This window comes from Zalophus californianus, chromosome 7, assembly GCF_009762305.2.
Source record: "Zalophus californianus isolate mZalCal1 chromosome 7, mZalCal1.pri.v2, whole genome shotgun sequence".
In the NCBI taxonomy this organism is placed as follows: Eukaryota; Metazoa; Chordata; class Mammalia; order Carnivora; family Otariidae; genus Zalophus; species Zalophus californianus.
In genome coordinates, this window is record NC_045601.1 from 144891741 (window position 1) to 144909327 (window position 17587).

General features: G+C 44.5%; 1 long non-coding RNA gene across 3 annotated transcripts; it reads left to right on the plus strand.

Moving 5' to 3' along the window:
- The first annotated feature begins 331 nt into the window (after positions 1 to 331).
- On the plus strand, positions 332 to 17492 carry LOC113926896. Of its 3 annotated transcripts, XR_003521437.1 has the most exons (6): positions 332 to 705; positions 3251 to 3317; positions 6415 to 6538; positions 11044 to 11254; positions 11859 to 12027; positions 16738 to 17492. It is a non-coding gene; the product is annotated as an uncharacterized LOC113926896 (long non-coding RNA). The 3 variants fall into 3 exon arrangements; XR_003521436.1 differs by lacking the exon at positions 16738 to 17492 and having other exon boundaries at positions 11044 to 11404; positions 11859 to 12028; XR_003521435.1 differs by lacking the exon at positions 16738 to 17492 and having other exon boundaries at positions 11859 to 12028.
- Positions 17493 to 17587: the final 95 nt, after the last annotated feature.

Genomic DNA, 17587 nt, shown 5'->3' on the forward strand with positions numbered 1-17587 from the left:
CAGGCGGAGCTGAAGTTGTGGATGATTCAGGTCTGAGATTTACTTCAACGTGTCAATGAGGGGAATGAGGGCTGGGGTTATACATGAATAAAACTGCATGAGTTGATAGTTATTGAAAGTGTTCGATATGGCTATCGGGCTCATTATACTGTTCTCGGTCAAACCCGAACCCCTCCCGGCCCATTTCGGAGGCAGGCCCAGGAGAGAGAGACCCGGGGGGAGCAGGCCCATCGCGAACCGACCACCGAGGCGCAGAAACCTCCAGGTTCCTAGAGCGGACCGGAAGTGACGCCCGCGGCGGGAGGCCGAGCGTCCGGTTGTGGACCCGAGCGGTCGCTGTGCTCGCGGTGTTTGTGCGGGCCGGAGCTCCGGCGGCGTGGGAAACTGCTCCGCGGCCCCACAGGACCGCCATGGGCTCTGAGGCGGCTCGAGAAGGGCCAGGCTTCGGAGCCTGCCACCTGACGAAGGCGGGACGTGGGGGGACGTGTCCAGAAACGTAGGTCTGCGACCAGAGCTGCCCCCGCGGCACACAGGCTGGCTCAGGAGGCGCCCGGCGGAGGGGAAGGCAGTAGTCGCTTCTCCTCGGCCTTCGGGAGGGAACGGAGTGGATGACTGTGCAGAGTCCTCGGGCCCGGGAGCAGATGGCACTGGCCTGGCGGCTCCCCACCAGTGAGATGCACCCGGAGCAGCCTGGCCTTGCGGACGGTAGGACGTCCCTATTTGTGCGTGTGGTTGGGGGTGGGGGACGCACGGAGGGGCTCAGGTGCTGGGCGGCAGGTGCGGGAGGTACTGCTCGGGCTCAGGTGCTGGGCGGCAGGTGCGGGAGGTTACTGCTCCGGCTCAGGTGCTGGGCGGCAGGTGCGGGAGGTTACTGCTCGGGCTCAGGTGCTGGGCGGCAGGTGCGGGAGGTTACTGCTCGGGCTCAGGTGCTGGGCGGCAGGTGCGGGAGGTTACTGCTCGGGCTCAGGTGCTGGGCGGCAGGTGCGGGAGGTTACTGCTCGGGCTCAGGTGCTGGGCGGCAGGTGCGGGAGGTTACTGCTCCGGCTCAGGTGCTGGGGGGCAGGTGCGGGAGGTTACTGCTCGGGCTCAGGTGCTGGGCGGCAGGTGCGGGAGGTTACTGCTCCGGCTCAGGTGCTGGGCGGCAGGTGCGGGAGGTTACTGCTCCGGCTCAGGTGCTGGGGGGCAGGTGCGGGAGGTTACTGCTCCGGCTCAGGTGCTGGGCGGCAGGTGCGGGAGGTTACTGCTCGGGCTCAGGTGCTGGGCGGCAGGTGCGGGAGGTTACTGCTCGGGCTGACAGCATCTTCTGCAAAACCATTCTCTGGAAGGCAGAAGCGTTGCGACTGTGTTGAGTGCACTGATAATTCTGGGCATCAGGTCAGTGTGAGATGTGTAATGTCATGAGCCGGGGCGGGGGGGCCAGGGGGTCATCAGATGATAGCAGTCCATCGACCTCAACAGCCTGCCTCTACCTTGAAGTCGTTAGAGATTAAAGTTCTGGAGCAGTGTTAATGTGCAGAGGGTGACGATAACCACCGGGCTCCACTCAGGTCCCAGAGGTGTGTCTCGGCCTGCCTTCTGGGCAGACGCGGTTCTTTGACACCGTGTCTAGTCGAGGCCTTGTGGCTTAACCAGCACTTAAATCGTGTGTGTGGTTCTCGCCGAGTGAAATTTACCAGCACCATAGTAGAGGTGAAAGAGGTGAGCAGAGGGAAAGAATTCTATCTTTATTTAAGATGAAGAACTCCGAGGTATTTTTCTCTGTTTAAGCAGGTTTTTCTTCAGCAAAAAGAGAGTCCATATAAGCATTTTCTGGCACTGCTAAAAGCTCAGTGATAGAATTTTAATGTCTTTTCTATCAGGGCTTAGGGTGAAAAATCAGGCTCTTAAAAGCTCCAGTGATTTGAAAAATCCTTCAAAAGATCTTTGTTGCAGTAGTTACGGGAACACACATGGAGGAATTCTATGGCAGCTACTCTACTAAACGGCTTTGCAAATATTTTGTGGTTAATCCTCACAACCCTGAACGAGAGATGCGTTTACACTGTGTAAAGCTGGGGCTCAGAGAGTTTAACTTGGTAAATAGGTCAAGATCACATAGCTAGTAAGCGGCAGAACCAAGGGTTTGAATTCATGTTTGTATGACATCAGAGCCTGTGTTTTTTACTTTTAAGCCAATGGGGTGCTTCTGCTACAATCTCTCAATTTTTAAAACGTCTTTATTATATATTTACTTTTTAAAAAACATTATGTATTTTTGTGGTTCAAAATCAAAATACTAAAGAAGGTACACGGTAAAGTCTCACTCCTGCCCGACCTCCCATCCACCCTGTTCCCTTTCCACCACAGCAAACAGGTAACCATTTTTATTAGTGTTTTTAGCTGTCTCTCCAGAATTCCTTTGTGAAAATACAATTAAACACAAATTATGTTCTTATTTTCACTCTTTCTTGTATGTTAAGTGGCATACTACACTTATTTTTTCCACTTAACGCTGTATCTTAGAGATTTCCATCTTAGCAATAGCTTGTTTATGTATGAATAAACTATTTATTATGATAATATAATAAATATATATTTTGGTCTTTATCCATGGTTCTTGGCTCGTAAGTCCCAAAATCTTTGTAGTTTCCTAAGAGACTAGAGTTAGAGGGGCATCTTTTGCTAAAATATTTGGTGTTTACCCTTTGGTTCCTGAAGTATCTTTAGAGTGATAAATGTGAAAAGAATATTTTCTGTTATTCATTACAGACCCCTTTCAACCACACCTGAGTTTATGTTAATAAAGTGATTTTTTTTTTTTTTTGTATGCTCCTAGTAACTTAGAATAGGGTTAGGAACCAATTTTGAGATTAGAGGATTGGAACTTTCCGCTCTACCCTCTCTGACCTCCAGCAAGGGGAGAGGGGCTGGAAGTTGGATTAATCACCAGGGGCCAATGTCTACATGCTGAAGCTGTATATTTCTATCCAAATCCCTTTCTCCTTCAGTTTCCTGTACCATAGTAGCCAGAAAGCCAAAAATTCTTCCCTCACTCCCTTATAGTTGGAGTGGTTGGCATGGGACCTGGGTCTGACCATTGAGATTCAAGTGAAAATCACTTGTGAGGGGCTTCTAGAAACCTGTTTTTAAAGGGAGTGACTTCTCTAAAAGAATAAAGTCTTTATAAAAGGTGGAGGGTGACTTGGCTGGCATGCTCCATCAGCTCCTTACCCTGAACTTCTTTGCTCTTCTCTTCCTGTCTGGACCGCAGACAAGACTCCTGGAGGAACGGCGGCCGTCACGCGTCTGTGATGCCAAAAGCCACAGGACAAAGACAGGTAAGCAAGAAAACAGAAGGTGCCCAGGAATGTCATGACATTCTTGGCCAGTGGGGTCAGCCCTGGGTGCTTTACCTCAGGACCTCTTGTTGAATGATGTGCTCACTCCTTTCCGCCGCAGGGAACCCAGTCCTGACTGGTGATATCGGCTGGTGAACATTAGCGCCTGTTCTGTGGCAGCTCTAACCACCCGAGGTGTTAACTTTTACACTGTCCTCATTACACTCTGCATAAGGGTCTTAGGAGATGGACCAAAAGTTCTCAGAAGTGTGGTCCCTGAGCCAATGGCATTAGCATTACTGGAAACTTGCTAGAAGTGCAAACTTGGGTGCCTGACCCCAGACGTGGATCAGAAACTCTGGGAGTAGGGGCCCAGCAGTCTGTTTTAAGAACGCCCCAGGTGATTCTGATGTATGCTGAAGTTTGACAGGTTAATCTCTGTAGATAGGGTACTATACCCATTTTACAGACAGGTAGACTGAGCTGAATTTAAGTCCTACAATGTCCTACAGCCAGTAAGACTGACTACTGAGCCTGTGTTTATAATGACTACATTACATCCCATGATAAGAATTCCTGCTCTAGAGAAGTGGTCTCCAGAATTTGAAAACCTACCCCTTTGAAAAATAATCTATCCCCTCGTACATTTCTAGATTGGCATATAAAATTTTACATCATAAGTTTAAACAATGGTAAAGAATGTGTTTTCCAGTCCATTGTAAATTATGATATTTTAAAATGTGTTCCATCACTCTCCTAAATCTATCCAGTGGAATCTAAGTACCATAGTGATTATTATTTTAATTATTATTATTTATTATTATTATTTAAACAGACTATCATTTGTTTAAAAAATGTTGTTGTTGTTTTTTATTTAAACGGGCTATCATCAGTTTAAAAAAATAATTTTCCTCTAACATTTGAAATTTTACATCCTCCTCTTTTATACCTGAACTTGTATTTTCATTCCCCCACCCCACAAATAAATTCTGTTTAACATGGCTATTTTTGGTCTACCTTGTCATACTTCTCTGAAACAAAAAAGTATAAACATTGAATTTCATATTTTTTAAAAAAGTTCCAGTGACCTTAACAGCTTTAAGAGTAAATTTGTTTTCTGTATTAAGTTATTATGATTTTTATTAGCATAAAATCAAATTCATTGTGAATGTATTGTATATTTTGATAAGTTAATAGATAAATTGAATTGCAAATGCATCTCTTAATGAGATGGGTGTTGCTAAGATTTTCTAATTAATTCATGTATCTATGGATCAATATTCCTTGTTGCAAGAATGAGACAGGTTCATCAGTTTTCAGTTTTCATTATTGAAGTTATGAGAGATTATATCAGTTTACATGAGTAGGTAGGAATTCCAGGATTTTTGAAGTAGGAATGCAATTCTAATTATTCTGACACCTGTATTACATGCCAAAATCACTTTATGTATTACAAAAATTTGTTAGTCTGTTGCTGACGACTGGGTGAGACGCTCTTTTGTTGAAAGTAAACATACGAGAAACCACCTGAGCTGCAGAAGGCCGTTCTCTTGCTCACTGACATCATTGTTTTAGAGCCCTTGGTCAGATGCTTTGAGGAAGCTTTGCCTCTTGGGGCAGCAATGAAGGGTGTGACTTGGGTTGGTTGAGAGTTACCCCCCCCTTTCCTTAGTGGGCGAGGGGTTGTGACAAAAAGGTGGGTGGGAAAGCAGGATGTTTCAGGCAGATCGATCATGATGAGTCTATGTGGAAGCCCAGGATCCGCAAGTGGATTCCCTGAAAAGTGTGTTCGTGGATTCCCAGGGATGCCCATAGCCCAGCTTGAAAACTAAAGGATACTAAGAGATATCTTAGAATCATGGTCGTCATGTTCTACAAAATGTAAACAAATAGATTACTTCAGTTTAAGTTTCTCACTTGGGAAGTGGGTGTGTCTGCAGAGAACGTGGAGCTAAGCTGCAGGTCACAAATTGTTTGTATTCACAGTGTCGTTATACACCTCTGAGAGGGGATTATTTGAGTATCTTGGGTCATCTTCAGCCTTTTCACATATTTTTAGGTGAATATTCAAATATTCTGAATATGTCCTAATTCCAGGAGACACCTTGTTCTGGTAGCAATAGTCACAAATTCTTGAGCTCCAAGAGACTAACCTTCATGCTACCCTAGGACTTTTGGCCTCTCTGTAACCCACACCAGGGGAAAAGAGTTTAGAATCACAGGTATTCAGCCTGTTTTCATTCTTTGCTGGCCCCACATCCTCCTGTAATTTCTCCTGTGTCTGCGCTAAGTTGCTTTTCTTCTCTCATCCATAACTATACTGATTCATTTTTCTTTTCTTTTTATTGTGGAAAGAACACTTAACATGAACTCTACCCTCTTAACCCCCCCTTTTTTTTAGGTTTTAGATTTTTAGATTTTAAGATTCTAAATCTTAGATTTTAGAAAATCTTAGCAACATCCATCTCATTAAGAGATGCATTTGCAATTCAATTTTAGTTTATTAACTTATCAAAATCCAAAAAAATTTTAGATTTTTAAATTAAAAAAATTTTTTTTAGATTTTATTTATTTGACAGACAGTGAGAGAAGGAACACAAGCAGGGGGAGTGGGCGAGGGAGAAGCAGGCTTCCCGCTGAGCAGGGAGCCCGATGCGGCTCCATCCCAGGACCCTGGGATCATGACCTGAGCCAAAGGCAGACGCTTAACGACTGAGCCACCCAGGCGTCCCTATCTTAACACATTTTTAAATGAACAGTAGATTACCACTGACTGTATGTACAGCATTGTACGGCAGATCTGTGGAGCTTATTCATCCTCAGCTGAAACTGTGCCGATTGATTAAGAACTCGGTTTGCCCCCCAGCCCCTGGCAACCCCTGTTCCATTCTTGGCTTCTGTGAATTTGACTATGTTAGATGCCTCATATAAGTGGAATCATGCAGGATTTGTCCGTCTGTAATGGCGTATCTTAGTAGTCTGTCCTCACGGTTCATCCATGTTGTCAAATATTGCTGAATTCCATTCTCTTTTTAAGGCTGGATAACATTGCATTGTATGCATAGACCATGTTTTCTTTATTCTGTTGAACATCTAGGCTGTATTCACATCTTGCCTGTCCTGAACATTGTTGCAGTGAACACGGGAGTGCTAAGATCTCTTCCAGATCCTGATTTCATTTCTTTTGGATAAAGACCCAGAAGTGGGATGGCTGGAGCGCGGTATGTTTTTGATGTTTTGAGGAAACTCCATACTGATTTCATAAGTGCTGCACATTTCATTCCTACCCACAGGATGCAAGTGTTCCATTTTCTCCACATCTTTACCAACACTGTTCTTTTTTTGCGGGGGGGGGGTCCTTGTTTTTTGATAATAGCCCTCCTCACAGGTGTGAGGTGGCATCTCACTGTGGTTTTGATTTGTATTCCTCTGATAATTAATGACACCGAGCATCTTTTCATGTGCCTGTGGGGCCATTTGTATATATGTTCATTGGAGAAATGTTCGAGTCTAGCCCAATTTTTTGTTGAACCATTTGTTTTTTTGTTTTTGTGTATTGCTATTGAGTTGTAGCAGTTCCTTATATAGAGAATTATCCCTTATCAGACACGTGGTTTGCAAATACCTTCTCCCATTCTGTAGGTCACCGCTTCGCTCTACTGACGGTTTCCTTTGCTGTGCAGAAGGTTTTTAATTTGATGTCATCCCATTTGTCAGTTTTGGCTTTTCCCACCTGTGCTTTTGGTGTCTTATCCATGAAATCATTGCCAGGACCGGTATTGTGAATCTTTCCCCCTATGTTTTCTTGTAGTTTCACAGTTTCAGGTCTTACGTAGAAATCTTTAATATGTTTTGTTTTTTATATGTGGTATAGGATAAGGGTCCAGTTTCATTCTTTTGCGTGTGAATGGATATTCAGTTTTCCATCAGCTTGTGTTGAACAGACTGTCCTTTCTCCATCTTGTGTTCTTGTTGACGATCAGTTGACCGAGATGCCTGGGTTTATTTATGGGTTCTCCACTCTATTCTTTGGTCTGTATGTGTATTTTTATGCCATTGCTATATTCTTGATTACTCTATCTGTAATATTTTTGAGATCAGGAAATGTGATGCCTCTGGCTTTGTTCTTAAGATTGATCTGACTATTCAGGGTCCTTTGTGCTTCTGTATGAATTACAGAATTGTTTTTTCTATTTCTGTAAAAAATGCCTTTGGGATGTTGATAGGGACTGCATCGACTCCATAGATCTCTTTGGGTAGTGTGGACATTTCAGCAGTATTGAGGTTTCCACCCAATGGGAAGTCTATTTGTGACTTCTTTGCTTCATCAGTGTTTTGTAGTTTTCAGTGTACAAGTTGTTTATTTCCTTAGTTAAGTTCATTCCTAAGTATTTTGTTCTTTTTTGTAACATTATGAGTGGGATTGTTTTCCTCATTTCCTTTTTGGATAGTTCGTTGTTAGTGTATAGAAGTGCAAGTGATTTTTGTGGGCTGATTTCATATCCTATAATTTTACTGAATTCCTTTATTCTAACAGTTTTTAAAATGGAGTCTTTAAGATTTTTCTCTCTAGAAGATCATGTCAGCTGTAAACAGGGATAGTTTTACTACTTCATTTCTGATTTGGATGCCTGTTCTTTCTCTTTCTTGCCTCATTGCTCTGACTGGGGCTTCTACTACTGCCGATGAATAGAAGTGGCGAGAGTGGACATCCGAGCCTTGTTCCTGATCTTAAAGGAAAAGCTTTCATTTATTCATGTTTGAGAATGATGTTAGCTGTGGGCTCATATTTGATCTTAAATTATGTTTAGGTACATCCTTCTAAACCTAGTTTGTTGAGAGTTTTTATCATAAAAGTTTGTCGAATCTTGTCAGATGCTTTTTCTGCACCTACTAAGATGATCATGTGATTTTTATACTGTATTCAGTTAATGTGGTGTATCCCATTAATCGAGTCATCTTTGAGCTGTGTTGATGATGATGAATGTCCTGGCAAACCCAGCAAGAATGTGTCCCAAATCTGCCAGTTTTGGTGAGTCTAATTTTGTGTTCACCTAGGATGCAGAAGCCTTTTAGTTTTTGATTTTTCAGAAAGGGAGTCTGTCCATGAATTGTAGCTAAATTGGAGTGTTTGTGGGAATAAGGTGGTCCACATGTCTTTCTCCAGGAATAGCACTGATCCGTTTTTCTTAGCGCACCTTGACGGATCAACTAGCTCTTGGAGTACGGCCCAAGTGCTCTTGGTGGGCCCTTACCCTGCCGGCACCATAGTTCCAGTGACTGCTTCCTGAGACCATCCTGGAGGTTTAACTAGCTCTGTGGTAAAGGAGCTCTAGCTCTTGACCATTCCAGTTTTGAATATTCCACTTGTGATTTATGGTTTTCTGGGCACTGGGGCCATCATTCTGTGATGGGTTCATCATCCAGCAAATAGCACAGGTGACTACATGCCACACTGTTCTAGGCAATGGGGAAATGGACACGGTGGGACCTTATGGGCTAGTGGGAGGAAACGAAAAATAGGATCTCTGGTAGGTAAGAGCTATGAAGAAAAATAAAGCTGAGTATGTGGACAGAGAAGGAGGAGGAGTGCTCTGTCATGTGGGGTGCGGAGCAGAGGTGGCCCTTGAGCAAAGAAGTGAGTATTCATTATAGACTACACTTGCACAGAACTGCTAACATGGTAGCACGGACACTTAAGAGATCCCGTCTGTTCCTCGGCTTCGTAGTCTTTGGAGGCCTGAATCTCGTCTGCCTAGTGGGGAGAGAGAAGCTGGCAGAGGGCATGGCCCACGATGCTCTCCTCCTGCCACAGCTCAGGGCTCCGGAAGTCTCCCCCACACCCACATTCATTACACCTCCCCTGTACCCGCAGCCCAGAACCTGTCAGCTGCTGGCTGCTCACTCGTGAGCCTGACCTCTCTTTTCGTCACCTTGGGACTTTGTTCCCAAGCATAGGGTTTCTTCCTTCTTGAGCAGAAAACAGGGACACAGACAAAGGATGGCTTTGTGTCAAGTGCTAGAGAGAGCTGAGAACGCTTGCGTGCTCTCAGAGGCAGATTACATTATAATCTTGGGTCCGTAAAAATTTTCCCACTTTTATGATGTCCCTAAGCGGGCCCACTAATGAGCAGGCAGGATACATTGCCTGTATTCTCAGTCTCTCCGACTATTCCTTTCATATTCTCACTTGAACGGAAATCTGGTTCTCTCCTATGGACCCTGCCTGCCTTGCGGTCCTTCTGAGCGGTAGCGGCTGTTTCTTCCCCACCCTTTGTTACCACTGGGCCTGGAGATGGGTGGGTCTCCTTCTTGCTCCTCATTGCCCTTTCCGGACTGTTTTGTCCTCCTTTCTCCTAAAACCACTTTTCTCCTGGACTTGACCACTCTTCCTTCGTTTTGCTGTCATCTACAGACTGTTGGAATAATTCCTCTCATTCCTTGAACATTTAAGCCCTTAGAGCACTATCACTCGCTGAGACTACTCCTATCATAATTCTTGGTGGTGGTAGAATCCAGAAAGGTGATTTTTCCGGTGCTCTTGGCCTCCCGGTTCCCTGAGCCCTCATGCAGGGATCTTTTTTCCACTCTCCTTTCAACCCCCTCATGTGGCCCAAACTCAGACCAGTGCTTTTCACCTTTTACGTCAGCTCACAGTCATAAATACACATTTCTTGTGTGAATATTTTTGTCTGGAAGTTTTGCAATCCACTGCTTCCTTTGCTACTATAAGTGAAAAGAATAAAGTTAGTACCAAATATGTGTCCATTGTCCTACGGTCTTGCCCATCCGCCTCTCACACTCTCACTTCCCTCCTTACCGAAACTAGATTCCGTGGCTCACCACTGCGGCCACTCTGTTGCCCACACCCTCAACCCACTTGCTTTTTCATTTTTTTTTTTTTTAAGATTTTATTTATTTATTTGAGAGAGAGAATGAGAGAGAGAGAGCACGAGAGGGAAGAGGGTCGTAGGGAGAAGCAGACTCCCCGCTGAGCAGGGAGCCCGATGCGGGACTTGATCCCGGGACTCCAGGATCATGACCTGAGCCGAAGGCAGTCGCTGAACCAACTGAGCCACCCAGGCGCCCCGCGAACCATATTTGTTTGCAAACCAGTATCAGGTACCTGGAACAGTATAGGGACCACAGTAGGTGGTCGAGACATTTATTTACTGAGTGAATGAGGGATATTTGGATGGTAATTAGTGGGCAGTAGGACAGAAGGTTTAAATGGAGTCCATTCGAGGAGCACTAACCTATATAGGATTTGGGAAACAAGGTAGTAAATGTTTTTTGGCAGAGAGGTTGAATTTTTGGAGGGAGTAGACAGAACAAAGCTGGAAAATAGGTTGAAGCGAGATTAAGGAAGGGCTTGGATGTCACTTGAAGGATTACATTAGGTGTGCTCGGGGACATGTTAGGGGGCTTCCAAGCAGGGGGAAAACCTGATAAAGTTATTGGGGGAGGGGCTGTCCGTCTGGAGTCTGGAATGGTGATGGAGCCTGGGAGAGACGTGAGGAGGCAATGTTCCAGAACTTCAGGCGTGACACACTGTGGGCCCACAGTACTTGTTAAATAGGGAGCTAAACCGTAGGGGGATATTGAGGCTAGAATGGGAAATTTAAGAAAGTGTTAGGAGTGAGGGATCATTAGGAATTGTCTAGGAAGGATGAGGAGTGAAATTAGAGGGTCTGGAGGAACGCCTCCCACCTCTTCCCTCCCTTAGGCGATGCCTTCCCATCGGTGCTTGAGGATGAAGAACCTGGACAGAGACGTGACCCTCGCCTGTCATGTTCTGGCCACTACCCTCATGTGGTGGTCTTCCCTTGTCTCCTCCTGGGTGGAACTAGAACTGCCTGGAGACCCCAGTGTCCTCGTCAGTCTGCCCTTCGAGGACTGCAGTAGTCAAATGTGCTGGCTGCCCAAACACAAGCCACGTGAGTCCTGGTGCAATCTGTAGCCTCGGGTACCTGCCTCCTGCCCACCTCGCCGTCCCAGCCACTCCTTCCTGCTGGTGCCCCCAGGACCTCCTGTGCTCCCTGTATACCTGGGCACTTGGAAAACCGGGGAGTGACCCCTAAAAAAGGGTGAGCTTCTCAGACTCTCTCGTCATCCTTCCCTGATCCTAGCCTACTTCATACTGGGTGGAGTTCTCATGATCAGCTCCCTTCTCTCACTCTCCCTCAACTCTTTGTTGCTGACCTTCCCTCAGTTATTCCCTGAGACCCAGAAACGGTATGTTTCCTGTGCTTTTATCCTCATCGTCACAAGTAAGGAGAGGCAGGAGTGAACTCAGAAGGTCTTGGCTTTGGGTGAGGGTGGGATTTTTGCTTGATTAGCTTTTTAAACACTGTTCAGGAGAGTGCAGGGGAAAGGAAAAGTCTAAGGGAAACACATGGTCTCAAAGGAGGCAGAAGGAAAGTGAGGGGCAGTAACTAATGACGTGATTCTCGTTCATTGATCATGACCCTGCAGTGAAACCTTGGAGGACTGGTGGAGTCTAATCAGGAGATCTGTCTCTCCCCTTTCTTGGGTCCACAGGTACTTTTGTGCTCCTCTCATTATTAATGTACTACATGCAAATTTTGGAAATGTCTCAGGGACCTGATCCACCAAAAGTCACCTATAAGTTTCCTTACTTCATGAATGTGTCCAGCTCTGCCCTGTTTCTACTGTCTGGTGAGTGATCGTTGGATTCTGATGGAGGAAGGTGAGTCAACCCCCCAGGAAGTAGATAAAGCTCATTTCTTTGATCTCCCTTTTCCTTTGTCTTCGAGTCTCAAACATGTGGAAGTTACATCCACAGCCACTTATCTAACTTTCTCCTTTTCCTCTTTGGTTTCTGGGCATTGGTGTCCCTTATGATGCTTGTCCACAATCTCTTCCTATTGTCCAGTGACCTCTATTAAGAACTGTTCTTTCTTGATTTCTTCCTGCAATTTAATTTTGCAATATCAACCCCAAAATTGGGATTGAGAAGCGGTCTCTCTGCACCAAACATACCTTGAACAAGGGGTAGAATGCAGACTATGGGAAAGAATTATTTCCTTTTTTTTTTTCACAACGGGAAATAGAAGACAACATGTAGAACCAGTTACATAATTTGTGAGGCCCAATGCGAAATGAAGATGTGGAGTCTCTTGTTCAAAAATTATTAACAATTTCAGGACACAGCAAAGCATTAAAGCAAGTCTGAGTGTCTTCCGAATGCAGGGCCTGTGTCTCTGCCCAAGTCACGCGTCCGGGAAGTCAGCTGGGACAGTGTGTTATGGGGTGATAATAAAAACGTGTATGGGTAACCCGCACTTTGGTCTCTGGGCCTGTTATGTTCTTTGAAAACTAGAGATGGTCCTCGCCAGATTCATCGGTATAGTTATTTTCTTAGGGGCCCTCTGCCTTCACAATTCCCAGCATGTGGGAGCTGTTGAGTTTTAAAATCTCGAACACGCCACACGGATACCCCCATTTCATTAGAAGACACAAAGCTGAGCCTAAAACCAAGCAGAAGGCGTGAGCGTAATGCAGAGGACTCTCCACCCGTAACTGGGGATTTCTCAGCCATTCGTCCCAAAGACAGTGTTGCTGATTCTGGAAAGAACTGACTTCTTCCCTTTCTTCTGGTCACTTATCCGGAGCCCCGGACCTCAGGTCTGTTTCATGGCAGAGAAAGGGAAGGGGGTAGAATTGTGTGTGCGGTCTTGCGTTTCGGCTCCTAGATTACGTAGGTGCCTGTTCGCCATTATCTCTGCAACTCTGCCGTTGCTGGGGCCTGTTCTACGGGGGTATTTCCTTGTCCTTAACCGAGCCCTTTCCCCATCTGTGAAGTTGAAGTGTTAATAAAAGCCCTCTTCCCTCTGGAAGTGTTGTGACTGGTCTTTTTTTTTCCCGTGGTGTTATTTCAGCAACTGTTGCTGGCGGGCACAGTTTCTGTGTTTGGGGGAGAGGCCTTCCTCACGTCTGGGGTCACAGAAGGGCGGTAACCATGTGTCACTACCACGTACAAAACCATAGCTATGCCAAGGTGCAGCACAGGGTCCGAGAGCCCAAAGAGACTGCAAGCTGTCTGCCCCCCTGGGCGTCTCCCGCACAGGTGTTGGGCTGATACAGGTGTTGAGGAGGTGATACGGTTTTTAGAGGAGGGAGAAATGCGTTCTAGACTATTTTAAAAGCTACAGAAGTTAATCCGGAACATTTTCATTAAGGACCAGCTTATAAAGGAAGAGAGTGGTTCTCTTTTAAGGTGCAAAGGAACTAATCTTTCCTGAGCACTTACTGCTTACCAGGTGCTCTGCTACACACATTGTGTGTGTGTGTGCGTGTGCGCGCGCGTGCACACGCTCACAATCCAGTGCAGTAGGGGCTATTCTCTCTGTCTTAATAACGAACGCACTGCGGCTCAGGGAGAGTATGTGTCAAAGCCAGAACTGGGAGACAAGATTGTTGGGCTGCAGTGTCCATGTGTCCATGAACTTTTCCCTTCTCAAGCTCTCAGGTAAGGGGTAGACTTATCTAGATCTGGGCAATCTGCTCCAAAGTCCTTGTTCTGAACTTTTATACTCCACAGCCTTTGAAAAGCAAACTTACCTTTTTACCAGCGAGTGACTCTCTTTGTAGAAATCCTCCTATCTAGATAACTAAATTCACAGAATCCCGACGATAAACCAGAATGTTAATTGTTCTAAGTTTCTGTCGTTTTGACTTTCCACATCACTAATACCAAATATGGACTGTAGGTCCGCTGATTCCTAGCCTGCGTAAGGGACCCTGAGTGTCAACCCTATGCTGTCAGGGCAAGTTTAATTTTATGTATTCCATCTTTTCTTCATCGTGCTGGGTATATCTTCAGTGCAATGAGCCGAAGGTTTGAAATCTTGCCGTTTGCAATGACATGGATGGAACTAGAGGGTATTATGCTAAGCGAAATAAGTCAGTCAGAGAAAGACAAATACCACATGATTTCACTCATATGTGGAATTTAAGAAACAAAACAGATGAACATAGGGGAAGGGAAGGAAAAATAAAATAAAAACAGGGAGACAAACCATAAGAGAGTCTTAACTCTAGGAAACAAACAGGTTGCTGGAGCGGAGGTGGGCAGGGGGCTGGGGTAACTGGGTGATGTAATGAGCACTGGGTGTTATATGAGACTGATGAATCACTGACCTCTACCTCTGAAACTAATAAAAAAAAATCCAAAGGATTGGTTTTTTTCACTATTTCTGAATTTACTTTTCTCCTCTTTTTAATTATACAAGTATTATAGAGGGTTGTTGTCAAAACACATAAAAATATGGCTAAGGAACAAATATATATATACCCCACATTCCAAAGTAAACACTGTTAAGCACATTTTATTGTATATATATATTTCTGGACATTTATATACATATGCTATGTGTATACATTTTTAAAAAGGATTATCATCCTGGGAAAACTTTGTACCCCATTTTTAAAAAATTTAATTCTTTGTCTTAAACATTTTTACTAAAAGGTAATAGATAACTAATTATTACAGTCTGAAGAGTGAAGGCCAATAAATATTTGTTGGGTGAATATATAATTTCTCTTGATCACCAGCTCCTTTCAAACCCCTAATTCATCTCTGGACACTGTATTGCTTCAGGCAAAAAGTGTTTTGTTCCTCATTAGAGCAAAAAATAGTAATAATAATAAGGATGTCATTTTCTCCTTCTCCATCTACTTCCAATAAACCTGCACTTTGTTCTCATTCCCTCTTTTAGAGGGGCAGTGGGAAAGAATTTCAGATTCAACTCCTTCGTGGTTGGATAAACTCATTTGAAAATAAACCACACTTGTTCAGTGTGCAAAGTTGGAGATGCTGTTTGTAAGCCAAGTACTGATAAAATACAGCTCTCCAAAATCTATTAAATGGAAAACAGCTGCAGAACGACGGGTAAATAGTTTATCTTTTATGTAAAAAGATAGGTAAATGAAGACTATGTTCATATTTGCAAGTATCACTACAAAAAGTCAGGACGCTGCATTAGAAGCTAAGGTGAAGGCGCTGGTGAGAACCAGAGCGACGTGGGGAAGGACGGCCGTAGACTTCAGTTTGCCTCCTAATACTTCCTCATTGTTGAGCTCTGTGAATATACTTCGCATGCAAAAAATACGTATTGCATTGTTTCTTTCATTCTTACTGTGCTAAGAGTGTTGAAAAGTGTTCTTATTTTTTAATCATGTTTTCTCTTACACATGTGATGGTTAATTTTATGTGTCACCCTGGGGTTCCCAGATATTTGGGCAAACATGATTCTGGAGGTTTCTGTGGGGGTGATTTGAGGTGAGTTTAACATGTAAATCAGTAGGCAGAGGAAACCGCCTTGCCCTGTCCAATGTGGGTAGGCTTCATCCGATCAGCTGAAGGCCGGCCCTCCCTTGAGGAAGACGGAACTCCCCCCACGTGACTGCCTCGAGCTGGGACATCAGTTTACTCCTGCCTCAGACTCGGTCTGAAACAGTGGCGCTTCCTGAGTCTCAAGCCTGCTGGTCTTTGGGCCAGAAGTGCACCGTTGGCTGTCCTGGGTCTCCCAGTTGCTGACTGCAGATCTGAAGACTTACCAGCCTTCATAATCACAGGAGCCAATGTGTATATTCCATCGTATTCTGTTTCTCTGGGGAAGGCTGGCTGATAGAACCAGTAAAGACAGGACGGCCCAGAGTGAGGTGGTAGGAGTGTGGCAGGCTTTACATTTTCCGTACAAAGACAAAACCGATCCAGATTGCCTCATTTTTCCTCCTCGAATCCATTTCCCGTTGAAAATAAAAGCTACCTGTCAGTCTCTTCCTCTACCCAGAGAGCCTGGGTGGGAGGGGAGAAGCTTGGTTTTATTTTCCCTCAGTGTTGTGTTCCCAATAAGAAGATGCATGTTACAGAAAAAAAAAAAGTTTAAGGGATGAATTGGTAGCTATTGTTAATTATGTATTAGATGAAAAATTAATATCCGTATAAAGGATTTTACAGCAGGGCTTATACACCATGGGGAGGCATCTTGGGGGCCATCATAGAATTCCGCCTACCTCAAGAAACAACAGAGGTTGGAGTTGAGTGGGCATTTCCAGCATCACTGACGATTGGAGGAATTTAGTAAATCAAGCACCTGAGACAACAGGTTCAGATCTTCCTGGTGGCAGAGATGGGTGTGGTATGGTAGTTTTAGATCAGTTGACTCTCTGGTGAGGAAATGTGACATAAGGGATGTCTATAGGGATGGAACCTGCACCCGGTGCCATTGGCATGACAGTCTGAACAAAATTACTCACTGACCACTAAGAGACTGCTGTGTCTTCTCTTTAGCAAGTTTCAGTTTGGTAAAATCTTTGCCACCTGGAGTTTCATTTCAGAAAAAAGTAAACCCTCCACTTCCACTCATCCTTTCTCTCTCTCCTTAATCCACAGGAAAGAAAAAAGATGACAAAACCCACCTTTGGTAGGGATGAGTCTTGCCTCTCCGTGGAAATTGAGTCTCTCTTAAACCAACTTACTTCTGACTGTGAAGACACAGATGAACTTCTTGGGAGGAGCTCCCTTCTGCCCAGGAAGGCCAGGAGCAAACATGAAGCTCAAGGCTCAGACTTGAAATTCAAGGCAGCTCATGAAAATGATCCACTGAGCTGCCCCTAGGATCAGAGAACTTTCAAATGTGTAATCCCAGTGTTTGATCTCAAAACATAGATGCAATTTAACTATCAGGACAAATTTTATCTAATTTTTAATCTGATTTTGGACTGCTATAAAAGAAATGTGGGAGTTTCTTCTAAGGGGCAAGGGGACTAACCTATATAGTGACAAAGACACTTCTTAATTCACCAGGCACGTAATCCTTACAACTGCCTTTCATGCGGTAAGGATTATTACCTCCATTTAACAAAGAAAGATATCAAGGCTCAGAGAGTTAGAACATTGGTTGTTGAGTTCCAAAGTTCATGGTCTTTCAAATCATCCCAGCCTATACATTTTAGACAGAACAAGATTTAGTAGTCTGGCTTTTCAGTCGTTGGGGAGAATATGGATATTCAATAATATGGTGTTTGCATGCAGAAGAATGAAACTGGACCACTTTCTAACACCATACACAAAAATAAACTCAAAAAAGATAAAAGACCTAAATGTGAGACAGGAATCCATCAAAATGCTAGAGGAGAACACAGGCAGCAACCTTCTGACCTCGGCTGCAACAACTTCTTGCTAGACATGTCTCCAAAGGCGAGGGAAACAAAGGCAGAAGTGAACTATTGGGACTGTATCA